The 16,659-nt window shown below is 34.1% G+C and overlaps 1 protein-coding gene and 1 long non-coding RNA gene across 2 annotated transcripts in view; one reads left to right on the top strand and one right to left on the bottom strand.

The window, feature by feature from the left end:
* LOC119780016 overlaps window positions 1-16,659 on the top strand; it is a 48,514-nt gene that overhangs the window by 13,471 nt on the left and 18,384 nt on the right. The window lies entirely within an intron of this gene.
* LOC119780010 lies at window positions 18-853 on the bottom strand. The gene is made up of 3 exons (XR_005280326.1): window positions 809-853; window positions 607-739; window positions 18-221 (listed from the first exon to the last, which is right to left on the bottom strand). It is a non-coding gene; the product is annotated as an uncharacterized LOC119780010 (long non-coding RNA).

The following is a 16,659-nucleotide window of genomic DNA, read 5'->3' as shown; positions in this document are numbered from 1 at the left end:
TACAACTTTTAGTTTAATTCAAAAAGACTAAATTAAAACCTCACATTTAAAAATTTTTTCAAGCGTAACTCTGTGAGGAGTGAAATTCAGGGTAGGGTACAAAAAAGAAAAAAAATAAACACAGCAAACAGAACTAGGCAAAGCAAAAGAAAATCATGCACCAAACCAGAAGAGGAACCACCACCCAGAAGTCCACCACCAACACCACGAGCTGACCGTTCCTGTAAAAAAAAACAACATTCAGAGTACAATTCCCATAATACAGTTCAGTCCACAATTTAACAGCAGTATAGTCCAGAATTAAGGCCCATCCTGGGAGGAACCGATCCGCTGTGGCGGACGTCACTCACGCAGCACCAAAAGAGTAAGTCCGAGCTGATCGCCAATCAGCCACGCTAGACGAGTGTTAGAAGTCACAGCTTTATGCCGGCCGGGGCGGCAGGTATGAAGCCAGCAACAGGACGGCAGATAGGCAGCTGACAGATAACCCAGCTGACAGGCGAACAACGCAGGCGAACAGTCGGCTCAGGACAAACAGCAGCGGCTATCAGAAATAAATATTAGAAACAGAATCTAAAAGCATGCAAAAACTAGCACTGTGCTTACCACTGAGCTCTTTAAGTAGTGCCTCTTACAGGGAGGAAAGCGTGGGAAGCTTGTACTGGCAGTCCGAAGGACGATTGGTCCACAATCAGTATGCCGTTAAGCGCATTGTTTAAGTGCATGCATTCATTTGCAGCTGTTATACAAAAAATGAAAATAAATCAAAAGTAATAAACTTGCTCGAGAGAGAAGAAGCCTGCCTTACCTGGCGTGCAGCACCAACAAACGCAGAGGTCTGAACCGGAAGGAGAGCAATGCAATGTCAACCCGGTGAGGGAGGGCCCCTTATATACACAGGCAACCAGCGAGCGCCACAACCAATTAGAATTAGGCACCCGTGTGGTGCGTTCAAAGCCCACCAGGGCATACTGCCACACTGGGAAACAACTTTGTTAGTAGACTTATACTTAGCAGCACTTATCTGTTCATTCATTGCCAGCGGGAGGCAGAGCAAAAAAGTGCTCAGACTGTAAGACTATCTCTGTTTAAGTGAAAGCAAACCTGCCATGGACGATTATTGTGTCCCCAGTTTAAATGACTCTTGTCTCTGCATCAAGATGTTATGCTGTTATGCAGTCAGCAGTGTTTTAAGAAAAAAATAACTTGTTTAGTGAAACAAGGCGATAATATGATGACACTAATTTGTTATTATTCACTTGACTCTAATATTGGTTTATTGAGCAAATACAGGGCTAGGCTGAGCCCAGCAAATACAACTGAAATCACAAAAGGGGTTATTTTTACCCAGTCTGAATTTTAAACGCTTGTATTTCAGTTAAAATAAAACCCTGTTTTTCATAAATCAAAACTTGTCCTAAAATAGATCCAGACCGTTGTGTGTATTTTACTCTTCTTTTATATAACAGTGTTATAAAAATAAATAGCTTAGAACAACATTATTGGGTATTTTAACCATCATCCACATTTCAGTCTGCTTTTGCTTCTTAACCCTGTATTTAGATAAGAAGCTCAAATATCAGAGTATTTAAATGATGCAGTTTGCATCAGCTGGTTTGGATCAGGGGTCCGTTTCATGAAGCAAGTTTACCGGAAACTCAAAGTTGTCTAAACCTGAGAATTGGGAAACTCTGACTTTTCTGGTTCACATAGAGAGTTTATTCAACTTCTGTTTTTGTCACCGTAGTAAAATTCTCCCTTTAGCTAAGCTGGGCAGTAGGTTGGCAGGTTTTCTTCTGTAAAATCAGATTTTCCTTTGTCTCCACCCTCCTAAGAACCAATCATGCTATTTCCTGATATACGTAGTCAAATTTTTGTTGTAGTTTTGTGCATAAAAAAAAAAAAAAAAAAAAATACAATAATAAAAAAAAAATACAGCCACTAAAGTTTGGACACACCTTCTCATTCAAACAGTTGCCTTCATTTTCATGACTATGAAAATGATAGATTCACACCTAAGGCATCTAAACTATGAATTAAGACGTGTGGAATTAAATACTTGACAGAAAAGTTAAGTATATATAAGACTTTCTTAGCGCTTGAGCAGAGCATGTGCGATGTTATTATTCAATTCATAAGAGCAAAACATGCGGAAATGAAAGCTCAATTAAATATGACAAAAAAATCACCATCATCCAGTCTATTTTCAGTTTCTGCCCAAGTATTTTCTTTTTGTTGTGGATTTTGGTAACAGGGATCGGAGCGGAATGCTGACGGACCCCCAGATTACACATACTCCGTCAGCGCTCCGTCCCGCTCATGTACGTTTTGCTGAGCACTTGTGTGTCATGTTAATCAATGAGAGCTGTTCCACATCCATCGCTACTCCTCTGCATGTCACCGTCCACGTACATCTTCACCGTCCGTCGCCATCAAAATACGAAGCCGAGCTATGTTTTTCTCCACTCCAGTCTGGCCAGATTAAGATCCAAAATTGAAGAGAACGGTGAAAAGATTTGGTTTGTCAAGTTAAAATGTAGTAACAACAGATTGGCAACTACAAATTATAGCAAAATTCTTATATATTCCAAAAAACTAACACTGTTTATTTAAAAGATTGGATGCAAACTACTTTTTCTTCAACATACCAGGAGGCAGATTTCTCATCTCCATCAAAATATTTATTTTATACCGAGGCGCTTAAAAATATAATCAAATCTAGTCAAAAGAAACTTCTTATTGCAGGAATGGATGAAGAGATGCTGAATAGAAATTTTGTTTTCATTTTACCTATAGACCACACATTCTCTATGTAGTTCATATACACATAGACAGAACATATATAGTATAATATAAGATTCAAAGATTACAATATTAGTATTATTAATTCTGCTTAATTGTTGTCCTTGTCTGTTTTCTTCATTCAGTGCTGATGATCCGGAGGATCACAGTGGTTGTAATTATCTCTTTAGTCCTGTTTGGATTCACCCTCCGGTTTTGTACAAGAAGGATGGGTAAGAAAAAAACTATAATACGACATTTAAGCTGTTGTTTTGATTTAAAACGACTTTTTTGTTAGTGTAAGTTAAATTGATATATTACTTTTATTTAAAAAAAAAATAACCACTTTTATTTACTAAATTTCCCCTTAAAAAAGGTTCAAAATGTTTTAACATTTTTAATATTTGTATTTTTTCTTTTAGAGAAATGTTCCGATAGGTAAGACATCTTCTCAGCTTATTGAAGGGATTTGCTGCCTTCATTCTATTTTCATTTTTTTTTTTCAGGTTAGTTTCAGGTTTTACACCACTGTTAGAAAATTAACATAATTTAGGATTGTCAAACTCTCCTTTACTTTAGATACCTGAAGATTTGCTTTTTCTGGCATTCTATTAACAAAAAGGTCTTAAAGTGATACAAATAAATTCTACGGGTGGTGTTGAAATGTAGTATTATTAGTATTTTTTAAACAGTCTTTTAAAATCCTCAATACTGTATTGCGAAAGATAACTTTACTACGAGCGTATCATTTATAATATGCTTTGAGACATTAAATCCTAATAATTAGAGGGCATAGTTTTTACCACTTCTGTATCTAAAATGTGTCTTTTTGAAATCTCCATTCTATCTAACACACGATGGATTTATTTTTTTTATTTTCTTATTTATCTGCTTTAGATCAAAAGCTGAAATATCAGGTAAATGAAATAAATTTCCTTGCTCATCAACAAAAAGTTTTTGTTTTTTTTGACACTTTTACCAGGTAGCAGTAATAATAACATGTTGTTTTAATGCCTCCTTATATAACACTTATTTTTCTGTTATTTTTCCAGTTGAACAAATGCCAATGTCTATTTTAAACAACTGAGAGGTTTGTTAAAATACCTTCTGCTAAAATGATAAAATGATGTATCATGCAAACATGCTTTTCTTTTCATTTACAGGCAAAATATGATGATCCTACAGTGCTTCTAACTGCAGCTGCAACACTGGTAAGCTGTTAGTTTTTGTGAAGGAAGTATAACGTTCAATGTAGTTTGGACGCTAGGGAGAGCACTAGGAAAAAACTTCGAGCAATCTCAGTGTCACCAAGAACAATCTGAGAAAGGTTTTTAATAAATGCCTCTTTGCTTTCACAGAGTAACAACTGAATGTCAGAGCCTTAGACAAGTAAACTGCAGCCAGACTGAATGTAAAAAAAAAGTCATTTAGAAGATCCATTATGTTTTATCTCCTGTGATTACAAATGCATGGATTACAATTTTGTTTTCCGAATTTGAGTGTCTCTTTAAGGATCTCTTTGTAGTCTATACAAGCTTTGCTGAACGTACTAAATACCATAAACTGATTTAAAATGATCAAAAAGTTACTCTTAGTTATCTTCATATATATTGTAATGAATCAAACTGTTTAAATTACTCCTTTTAGAACTTCTATGTTAAACAAAATGTACATTTTCTTTTTATTGATTTAGTTGTTTTTGTTGTTGTTGCTTTTTGGATGAATAAAGTTTGTATTCACATTAATCTGGTGTACTTTAATTGTGGGAGGAAATGCAGAGGCTGATATTCGGAACCATTTACACGAACACCCACAGTTTGGTTTATAGAGAAACCAAAACTCATCTTAGCTCTCCTAATAACTGTCATATTTTGCCTGAAACCAGTTTACTTGAGTTACATCATGCACTACATATCATTGATTAAGATGTTTGTTTACCTTTTTGTATCAAAAAGCTGCCTCTAAGGACACTTAATAGGATTTAGAAATGAAAGTCTAAGCAACAAGATTTCCTGCATTGCTTAAAGATTTTTAAAGTGAGACCATGCAAGGGATTTAGAACTGAAACATTGAAACCTAATGACAATTGCTCTCAGTAAAGTTATTGACACAAAAAATATATGGTTCCCTTTTTGTACTGGTTAGAACGTTTTAAATAAATAAATTTGTCACCTTTAGGCATAGGTATATTGTACCCAAGGATGAAGTAGAAATGTTGAGGTAGATCATTTGAAATCCTGTTTAAATCTGATAAATTTAAACAGTTCACTTTGGTTCACAATAATTTTCTTGGGTTTTCAAATCAGTTTGTAATATCAGATATATATTTATTCATGAAATGGATGGTAAAGGCATTATCTGCTGTTGCTGATGTTGAAGAAATAGATTCAAGTCTCAACTTTCAGTACTAGTACTGATGGTGTTTTTTTTTTCTTACACCAGTCCTCACCGTTATTGCGCATATCTGATTTTATTTATTACATCAGGTCAAACATTTGACATGACCATGGAGGCAGACAATACATTTTCTCCTTCCCCAGCATCAATGAAACTTGCAATAGATGGAACAACAGGTCAGTCAAAACTTTACATAAAACTTCAACTGAACTTGAAATGCAAGTATATTTTTATTTGTGAGATAGAAGTACAGTGGTTAACACCCCTTGTTTAGTTTTTACTTTCATTCTACTTCCTCTGGTAAGGTGCAGACTTCAGCCACAGTTAATATACTGGGAAACAACTTTTTTAGTAGACTTATACTTAGCAGCACTTTACAGTGGTTAACAGCTAGTTTACTTTCATTCTAGTTGGTCTAGTAAGAAGACTTCAGCACAGTTAATATACAGGGAAACAACTTTGTTAGTAGATCTATACTTTGTTTTGCATTGTAATACCCAAATGTAACTTAAATTGATGTTTTCCTACTTGAGTTTTACAAATTCTATAAAGAAAAATCACATTACTGTTTTCTGTGACTTCATTCAACTCCTGTAGTAAGCAAAATTTCCAAACAGATGCGACAATTACATGATCAGATACGTATTTGGTTGATGAGGTGTTGCTTAGGGAGCTTCAGCCTTGGATATTTTCTTTGTTTGTTATTGTGATTTTTAGTCTTTCTTTTATTTTTATTAAGGTTGAAAAAGAGTAATCTATTTATATTATGAGCAAACAGTGTCAAAAAAACGGCTGTTTGTACAACATAGATTTCATCTAAACTTAGTCTGGTCTAAATCCGTTCTGCCTGCACAAGCCATGAGCAGGGCAATGGTTAAGTATGCATTACAGCCCCTCATTGTGGCTTTGGCAGCAGAAGAGGTTGGTGCAGAGTCTTTGCAGCACTTATCTGTTCATTCATTGAAAGTAGGAGGCAAAGCAAAAAGTGCTCAGACTGTCAAACTATCTCCATTTAAGTGAAAGTAAACCTGTCATGAACAATAATTGTGCTTCCAAAAAAGTAAAAAAACAAAACAAAACAAAACAAAGCCTTGTTTTCGCTTAGAAAATTTTTTTTTGGTCCACTCTATAAAGCCTCAAACTCAACACTATTTCTGACATTTTTAATTGAAAAAACTTCCTGGATGGAAAGTCTTCAAACTTGGAAACAAAGTCCAGTGGATTGATTTTTTAACTGCTTTGGGCTGACTATGACATGGATGATTGAGAATGTTCACCAGGAATAATTGTGCTTCTGTCCCCAGTTTCAACAACTCTTATCCCTGCATCCAGATGTTATGCTGTTATGCAGTGAGCACAGTGTTTTAAGAATGAGTGAACATGTTTAGTGATACAATGTGATAATACGATCACACTGATTTATTATTACTCACTTGATCTCTAAGAAAATGTAAATCCCTTTATAGTCTCACAATGGGGAAATTCAGTTTCTGCATTTGACCTGCCCCCATAATAGTGGCTTATTGAAAGAATTACAGTGATAAGCTGAGCCCAGAAAATACAACTGGAATCACAAAGGCTGTCATTTTTACCTCCTCTGAATTTTAAACGCGTGCATTTCAGTTGTAAAAAAAAAATAAAATAAAACCCTGCTTTGCATAAATCAAAACTTCTCTTAAAATTGATTCAGACCACTGTGTTTATTTTACTCGACTATTTAAATCATAATGTTTTAAAAATGATTAGCTTAGAATAACATTACTTCAACTTCGGTTTTTAACCATCATCCACAGTTCAGTTTGGTTGCTGAAAATGGATAATAGACGACTCTTCAAAAACTCATTTAGCTTCTTAACCCTGCATTAAGATTAGAAGCTTAAATATTAGAGTATTTAAATGATGCAGTTTGCATCATTTGGTTTGGATTGGTGGTTCACCAGCAAGTACCAAACTGGGAGTTAAAGTTATGACATTTGAGGCCAATTTGGATGAAATCATCCAAATTGGCCAAGAATTTTACTTCTTAGCTTTGATGTTTTCTAACTCTACTGTAAATAAAAGAATAGAAATCCAACGTAGAGTTAAACATTTTAGTTCTAATCCATGCATTTTTCTTAGTAAATTAAAATAAAATATAAGATTCAAAAGTAGTTATTCAATTTAAAAAAACCTCTTGATATCTTTATTCAACCTCCAAGCAAAAATTAACAGACTAATTAAATTAGACAATTTTTGATTTTATGTCAAAGCTTCATAGTTTGCAACAACTATCTTCAGACTGACATTTGTGTTTTTTGAGGTAATTAAAATCCTATATGTATGAGGTGCCCCCAGGGACATAAATCAGAATTAACTTGCATATACACATATTAAATTACACTCTTCCATATAATATACTGAAAACCTCACACAAACACTAGTAAAAAGCTCTCACATAAACTAGTGAAAACATTTACCTCTTATATAATCTACTCAAAAGCTCTCATACAAAGTAGTGAGAACTGTTCATATAAACTGGTGAAAAGCTTTAGCTTTCATACACACTACTAGAAAGCTTTCATATACACTATTAAAAAGCTCTCATATACACTACTAGAACGCTCTCATATACACTATTAGAAAGCTCTCATATACACTACTAGAAAGCTCTCATATACACTATTAGAACGCTCTCATATACACTATTAGAAAGCTCTCATATACACTATTAGAACGCTCTCATATACACTACTAGAATGCTCTCATATACACTATTAGAAAGCTCTCATATACACTATTAGAACGCTCTCATACACACTATTAGAAAGCTAAAATATATGGTCCCCCTCCTTTAATTTAGGCAAACATTGCTCAAATATCACCGAATCCAGATGGTTTGTTGTTGATGAAGAGAGGAATAAACACAGTTTAAGATTTGCAGCTAAATTAATTTGTTTCCATATTATGGAACTGCTATCAGGCACTTCCCATCATCTTATATCAGTAATAAAAACTTATAAATACAAATTTGGTATTTGGTGACTTGACTTTTATTTCTGTCAGGCTGAAGTGAAAAAACTTGGAAAGAGACTGATTCTCTTGGCGTTTAAAATAACAACACAAAACAGCATAAGAAAACCGCATTTATTTTTTTTTTATTTTACAATTTTGTAAACAACAGCGGCTGATTAAACTAAATGTCTCAACCTTGTATAATTTTACGACTTTTTATTTAACCAAGAAATGATCCGAAAGGCCTGGGAAATGATCAGATCCGCTTATGTGGCTGCAATGCGCGGCGCGCTCCCGACACAGGTGGAACAGATTTTCACATGGGAACAGAATTTCGCACAACACTGGAAAAGGATCTCTGTTGAAGCAAAAAGATAAAAAATAAAGTCGAGTAATGCCCATGCTGCTGTGAGTTGTTTAGCGGATAGCTGAGCATGAATCAATAATTTTATTTGATACAATTTCGGCCGGAGATAGCACAAAATGTACGGAGCTAGCCAGAATGACCTCCGTTTAAAACAACTTCCGGTGTAATGACGGTCCTTCCTGTTTCACTGAAACACCTTCCGTTTCAACTGAAATCAGCTAATAGCTTTTCAGTAGTGTGTATGAGAGCATTCTAGTTGTGTATATGAGAGCTTTCTAATAGTGTATATGAGAGCGTTCTAATAGTGTTTATGAGAGCGTTCTAATAGTGTATATGAGAGCGTTCTAATAGTGTTTATGAGAGCGTTCTAGTAGTGTATATGAGAGCTTTCTAATAGTGTATATGAGAGCATTCTAATAGTGTTTATGAGAGCATTCTAGTAGTGTATATGAGAGCTTTCTAATAGTGTATATGAGAGCGTTCTAATAGTGTTTATGAGAGCGTTCTAGTAGTGTATATGAGAGCGTTCTAATAGTGTTTATGAGAGCGTTCTAGTAGTGTATATGAGAGCTTTCTAATAGTGTATATGAGAGCATTCTAATAGTGTTTATGAGAGCGTTCTAATAGTGTTTATGAGAGCGTTCTAATAGTGTATATGAGAGCGTTCTAATAGTGTTTATGAGAGCGTTCTAATAGTGTTTATGAGAGCGTTCTAGTAGTGTATATGAGAGCTTTCTAATAGTGTATATGAGAGCGTTCTAATAGTGTATATGAGAGCGTTCTAATAGTGTATATGAGAGCGTTCTAATAGTGTATATGAGAGCTTTCTAATAGTGTATATGAGAGCTTTCTAATAGTGTATATGAGAGCGTTCTAGTAGTGTATATGAGAGCTTTTTAATAGTGTATATGAAAGCTTTCTAGTAGTGTGTATGAAAGGTAAAGCTTTTCACCAGTTTATATGAACAGTTCTCACTACTTTGTATGAGAGCTTTTGAGTAGATTATATAAGAGGTCAATGTTTTCACTAGTTTATGTGAGAGCTTTTTACTAGTGTTTGTGTGAGGTTTTCAGTATATTATATGGAAGAGTGTAATTTAATATGTGTATATGCAAGTTAATTCTGATTTATGTCCCTGGGGGCACCTCATATATATGTGCTTTAAGTACATACAGACAAACAATAAATGTGGTTGCAAGATTATTAACGAGAGGCATGTTGCCTTACTTTTTTTATGAAGTGGAACTTTTGTTTTCCTCTTAACTACGAATACAACATACCCTCTATGAAGTTCATTTACACATAGACAGAACACATATAGCATAATTCATGATCATACATTAACATTTTCAAATTATTATTTTTAATACTGCTTAAGTACTGTTAGGTTTTATTATTTATACATCATGTGCACTGTTAATTTGTTAGTCAGATTAGACAGAGCAGAAGGCCTTCCTTCACATTGTGGATGTCACGGTGTGTACGGAGGTCATCTAATCAAGACAGCCTTCGTGTCTTTAAGAGTACACAGGATATGGGCACATCTTGGAGCCGGTCTGATAGAGGATGGCTATCTGTAACCCTGAGGCATACAAGCAAGCTGTATACGGGTCAGGGCATGGATGGCGTGTCAGTTTCTGATACGGACAGCTAAGCATCCACCTGATGCAACACAGACTCAGAAGGTATAAGAAGCAGGGGATGACCTTCATCGGGGCTCAAACTTCGCCGGACGCTTGCGGACGTGATTTTTGAGCCCACAGCTGTGCAAGCTCTAAGCATTTTTCTCTGTCCTGTAACGACCTGACCTGGAATAAACTCTGTCATTTTTTACTCCTGTTTTTATAGTCCTTTTTTATATGGTTTTACCCAGTTTGAGTTAAGAGTAGTAAATAACTTGCTCCCAGGAAAAGAACCAGTGAGAAGGCCCCCGGGGCGCTACAGCCATCCCTCCAAGGGGACAAATCCTTCTCATTTTAACAGTACTGTTCTTGTCTGTTTTCTTCATGCAGTGCTGATGATCCGGAGGATCATATTAGTTACAATTATCTCTTTAGTCCTGTTCGGATTCACCCTCCGTTTTTGTACAAAAAAGGAGGGGGTAAAAAAAATTTTATAATACAAAAATTATTAAGCTTTTTTTAAATTTCCAAACCGATTTTTTAAAAATGTTAAATTTAATTTTACTTGTTTTTAAAAAAATGCCAAAAACTGAATTTACGGGGTTTTACCCATCAAAAAATTTCAAAATTTTTAACATCTTTTAAATTCCTTTTAAACGCTCAGATAGGTTAAAAATTTTCCAGTAAATTCAGGGATTTTTTTTGTTTCATTGTTTTTCCCCTTTTCTTTTTTTTTTAAACATTTTAGTTTCAATTTTACCCCACGGGGTTGGAGGGGGAAACCCAAAATTTTGGGGTTTTGTCAGCCCTTTTCCTTCATTTTAAAAAATCTAAAAATTTGCCTTGGCATTTTTTAATTGCACAAAGGTCTAAATTTGACACAAAAAAAGCAAAAAGTTGGGGGTTAAAAATTAAAGTAATAGAAAATTTTTTAAACATTTTTTTAAATCCTCAGTTCGAAATTAAAAAATTTTATTTATTACAGAAGCTTATTAGTCATCGGGGTGACCAGAACAAAACTTTTTTTAAAGTAGCCCAAACTCTCACCACTGACCACCTCTTGGAAATCTCCAAAAATAAAATTTTTTCCAAACAAAAACACAGGGTAACAACAGTAAAAATTTTATAACCCCCATCATAAAAAGGATTTTTTTTACTAAAAGAGGGTTTTTTTATGAGGGTCTTTGGCCCCTTTTCAGGGAATGTTTTAAAATTTAAAAAAGGGGGCCCAATTTATAATTTTACTTTTGATCATCAAATTTCCTAAAAATTTAAGGGGGTTTATATTTAATTTTATTCTGTATTTTAAAAAAAAAATCTTTTTAAAATTTTTCATTTCACCAAACACAGTGAATTTAATTTTAAATTTTTTTCCTTTGGTGCTTTAGATCAAATAGTGAAATATCATAAAAAAATAAAGTTCCTTTTTTTAATAACAAAAAGTTTTTTTTGACAATTTTGTCAAAAAACCCCAAGAAAAATAAAAGATTTTTTGGCGTTTATTGCTTTCCTTTTTTATAAAGTTAAATCCCCCTTTTTGAATTTTTTTTCAAAAAAAAAATTTGAAAATTTTCCCAAAGGGTTGGGGTCGGGCATTTTGCCCAAAAAATATACCCCGGTATCGTAAACCGGCCCAAAAAAACTGGGGGGGAAAACCAAAATTAAAAAATTGGTCAGGGGCTTTTTTTATTATAAAATTAAAAGGGAAAAAAAAATTTTTTAAAAACCAAAAACCTTAATAAACCCCCAAAAACGGGGGGAACCAAAAAAGGCGCGCAAATGGGCTTCCCCAAAAACAATAAACTGTTTTGCTTGAGGGGGTTAAAAAGGGTTTTTTGTAGATTCTGCTATTAGGTCTTTCTAAAAGCCCATTCAAAAAAAAATTTTTTTCCAATGAAAAGTCTTTTTTCCATTTTATTAAAAATAAATTTACGGGGGCGGGGAGAAATTTGAACCTGCCGGGCCCTGCTAACGGCACTCGCCCCACTTTTAAAAGGCTGTTATAGTTGAAAAACTATAACGTTCGGGATTTGGGGCTCCTAGGGGGGAGCAAGGAAAAAGTCAAAAGAAAAACATTTCTACAGGGAATTTTAAAAAATACCTTTTTGTTTTCCCAAAAAGGTAAAAACTGAATGTCAAGCCTCAACAAGTGAACCAACCAGACGGGGTGTAAAATAAAATCATTTAGAGGGATCCATTATGTTTTATCCTGTAAATTACTAATACTTGCATTATAAATTTTTTTTCCCTAATTTTTAAAATTGGGCCTTTTTTAAAGGATTTCCTAACATCTTAAATATAAAACCTTTGCCTAACTTTAAAAAAAGCCAAAACTTTTTTAAAAACTGATCAAAAATTTTCCCCCAAAATATTTCCAAAATTAATTGGGGTAAAAAATAAAACTGATTAAATGTTTCCCCTTTATTGGAGAGGGGCGCCTATTTTTTGGGAAAAAGAGCTTGGAATCCTAGGTCCTGGGGAATCGAGCCCACCCCCCAAAACAGCCCCCTCGGGGTCTTTGGGAGAAAACCCCTTTTTAACCACAAAACTGCCCCCCCGTCGCCACTTTAGGGCAGCCCCAATTGCTTCCCCAAAGGGGGAAGGGGCTTAAATTTCACAGGAAAATTTTCTCCAATCTAAAATAAAGTTCAATTATTTTAATTTTTTAAACGGCAAATTTAAACAGAAATTAACATTTTTTTTTTTGGGGGTTTGAATTAATTTTTTAAATTAAAAAATTTTTTTTTTTTTTGGCTTCCGGATAAAAAAATTTATAAATGGACATAACCCCCTGTGTTTTTTAATTTGGGGGAATTTTTTAAGCCAAAAACCATTTTACGAACTTTGGCAAATTTTTTTTTGATTTTACATCATGCACTACATTTTTTTTTAAAAAATTTTAAATTTTTATTTGTTTTTTTTTTTATTTTTTTCTTTTTTTAAAAACTTTTGACCCAAAAAGCTCCCTTCTGAGCCCACTTAAAAAGGGGAACAAAAAAATTCAAACCAACGATTGACGGGCTTGTTTAAACCCTTTTTAAAAGTGAGAACATGAAAGGGGTTTTCAAAGTGAAACAAAAACTTTTTAACTTTCTTTTCATTTAACTTTAAAGGTACAAAAAATAGAGGGTTCCCTTTTTTTGGTAGGGTTAATCGATACGTGGTTTTAAACCCTTTTCATTTTAGTTGGGGTTTGGTGTTTTTAAGGTTAAAAAGTACTTTTTCCCTGTGGCCAAGGGGGGGGGCCCCAACATCGATCATGTGGATTTTTTTTAACATTACTTCAAAAAACTTACATGGGTCATTAAGTCGGGAAAAAGACAAAACCTTACCAATTTTTTTTCAAATTCATAGCACCAAAAGCTTAAACAGGTTTTAAAAAGGGGTTTTCTGCTTTCTCCTAAGAAATTTTGATGTCTTATTTTTTGATATTTTTTAATTTAAAATTAAATTTCTGTTACATAAAGTCCGGATTTTTTTGAAAGGGTTTTAAAAAATTTGGGGAAAAAATAAAAATATCCCAATTTAAAAAAAGATATTCACCCCTTTTGCAATTTTAAAAATTTTGCTTTTTTCAAATTATCTTTTTAAACGGGATTTTTCCCTTATTAAGCCAAAGCAAAAGGGTCAGTTTTCATTAAATGTCTTTTAGGGGTGGGAAATAAAATTTTTTTTTTTGCTAAACAAATCGGAAAAAACTAAATGCCCCTTAAAATTTTAAAGGTTTCCTTCCTCAACCTAAATTAGGGGTGATCGAATTTTTCCTGATCACAGAGACTGACTCGTCACGATTAAATGTTCAACCTCTTATTTAATGCTGATCATGTGTTTTCTACTTGGGGAAAAAAACAAAAAAAATTTTTTTTTTTCGGGAAAGCCCCCCTTTTTTGGGAAACCCCTGCCCAGGTCGGGAAACCCTTGGCTGAGGATGAAAATAAAATTTTAAACCACCCGGGGGGCCCCAAAGGGGTTTTAAAAATTTTCCCCCCCTTCAGTTTAAAAAAATAAAAAAAAGCTTTAAAAAAATTTAAAAATCAAAAAGAAAAAAATAAAATCAACCACCCATCTCCCTAAAAAAAGTAAATATTCCTTTTTTAAAAAGGGAGTTTTAAAAAAATTAAAAATGTTTACAATTTTTAAAAACTGAATTTCCCTTCATTTTTAAAATTTTAAAATTTTCCCTCTCTTTTATTTTCATGGTTTTTCCAGCCCCCTTTTGTTTCCCCCCTACCCCCTAAACAGAAACCCACCGGTTGGATCACAAGAAAACCCCCCCGGTTAAAAATTTTGGGCCCTGTTCACCCTCCACACTTTTCCCGGGGATACTGGGGGGTGGAATATTTTTCTTCCATTTAAAAAAAAGGGAAGCAACCCTCAAATTTTTTAATTTGGCAAGAAAAAAAAAACAAAAAGGGGGATAGACTTTTTCTAAAAAAAGAAAAAGGTCACCTGCTAATTTGGGCCCTAAAAAGGTTTTTAAACCTTTTAAACGGACATAAATTTCCCCAAAAACGGGAAACTTCTCAAAATCATCATCCCAAAGTAAGTAAAAAATCCCTTTTTCGGGTCAATCATATTATTGCTTAAAAATAAAAATTAATTTAAAATTTTATAATATTTTTAAATTTTTTTTTTCAGTTCCTCCCCCCCGGGCTGACTGGCGCCCCCAACAGCCCCCATAAAACCAAAAACAAACGCAGTCACCCCCTAAACTGTGGGACTCCATCATTTGGTTTTTCTGTGGAAAATTTTTTTAAACTTCTTTAACATCAAAGTTAACAAAAGGGTCATCTCCTGTGGAAAACAATTCGGGATTTTGGCTCCTGATCAGACTTTTAAAACCCTTCCCCTCGGGTTTTTAAACTAACATGTTTTTTTACACTGTAAGAACCCCGAGGAGGCAGCACAGTCTCCAACAGAAACCCTACAATCATTTTATAAATTTAAACAGTTTTTTAAATTAACTCTACCCATAAAAAGGGTTTACTTTCCCCTAAAAAAATACAAAAATTAGTCGTAAAATAAAGGGTTTAATTTTCAGCTTCAAAAGGTTTTTATTTTATGACATTATACAAAAAAAAGTTTTTTATCCAAAAGGTTTTTATTTTTCAAAAACGAACTAAAAGCCCCCTGCCCCTTTTTTTTTTGCAGAATTTAAAAGGAATTTTAAAAATTAAAAAACAAAAAACTAAAAGGGGGAAGTCCTCAATTTTTTCACCATGACGCGGGTTAAAGTATATTTTTTTTTAACACCAGTCCTGACATTTGGTTGCATAAAAAAGGGATTTTATTCACTTTTGTTTTTTTTCCCATTCACGGGTAAAATATCTGACCAAAAACCCAAAGGGAACAGACAGGTATTTACCCTTTTCCTAAACAGAGGGAACAAAAATCATCAAAACTTTAAAAATAAAATTAAAAAGAATTTTTAAATCAAGAAAATTTAAAATTTCCCCCCTTCTCGATTGGGGCCGCACCCTTATTTTATTTAATTTTTTCCAAATATTTGTAAATTAAATTTATGGGTCAGTAAAAAAAACTGACTGGGGCACAAACCCTCATCCCATGTTTTTGGCCATATTAAAAATGAAAATTTAAATTCCCGCTATGGAGCCCCTGATTAGCAAAAAACCTAGTTTTCCTATTTGTAAATTAAAGGAAAATTTAAAAAAAAAGAAAAGGAAAAAAAAGGGGGAAAATCCTGTGCCCAAGAACTATCGCATTTTACCCCACTACCCCTACTAATTTTTCAAGTCAAATATGGGTGTTTAACTGCTCCAAGACTTGAAAAAATTGGGGGTTTGAACAAACCCCAGAAAAAAATGCCTCTCCCACTCAATTGGATAGACCTAAAAACCAATAAGAAAACAGTGCGTAAACGAAATGTTAAGCCTGGCACAGTTTTTTGGGGTCAACAAAAATAAAAGCGTGCATTTGCCGCCAAAAAAAGAAGAGACCTTGACGGGGTTTTTCCCCCTGTTCCTTTTTTTAAAATTTAATTTGTTTGTCGACATCTTATAAAAACAGACCTAAAAGCAAACCCCAAAAACACCTCAGCCTCTTCCACGGCGGGCCAAATTTTTTTTTGTTGTAGCCCTTCGCGCTTTGGTTCACGGGGTTTGATTACGTTACGTTGATCATTTCCATCATCGTAAAAAGCCCCCCCTGACAATTTGAATGGCCCGCCAATTTTGGGAACCCGACATACCCCCGCTACTACTGAAAAATTCCAGACCGAATTTCCCCGGACCTTAAAAACAGTGGGGGGGTGGAAATTCCCCCAAAAGGTTTAAAATTCATTTTTTTAAAAAAAATTGTTTGCCGTAAATTCTCCGACACCAAAAACTTTTCCGGGAAAGGGCAAAAATTATCCATCATGCACGATTTTTTTTAAAATTTTTACAACATTTCATGAAAATTTTTCCCTCCCTTTTTTGTTTCATTATTCATGATTCGGGGTTTTGCCCTCATACGGGTTTTTTGCGGGAAGACCCAGCAAAA

The sequence above is a fragment of the Cyprinodon tularosa genome, unplaced genomic scaffold (assembly GCF_016077235.1).
Source record: "Cyprinodon tularosa strain WSP-4 unplaced genomic scaffold, ASM1607723v1 ctg154, whole genome shotgun sequence".
NCBI classification, from domain to species: domain Eukaryota; kingdom Metazoa; phylum Chordata; class Actinopteri; order Cyprinodontiformes; family Cyprinodontidae; genus Cyprinodon; species Cyprinodon tularosa.
The sequence above is the reverse complement of the archived record's forward strand: the minus strand, read 5'-3'. Positions and strand labels throughout refer to the sequence as shown.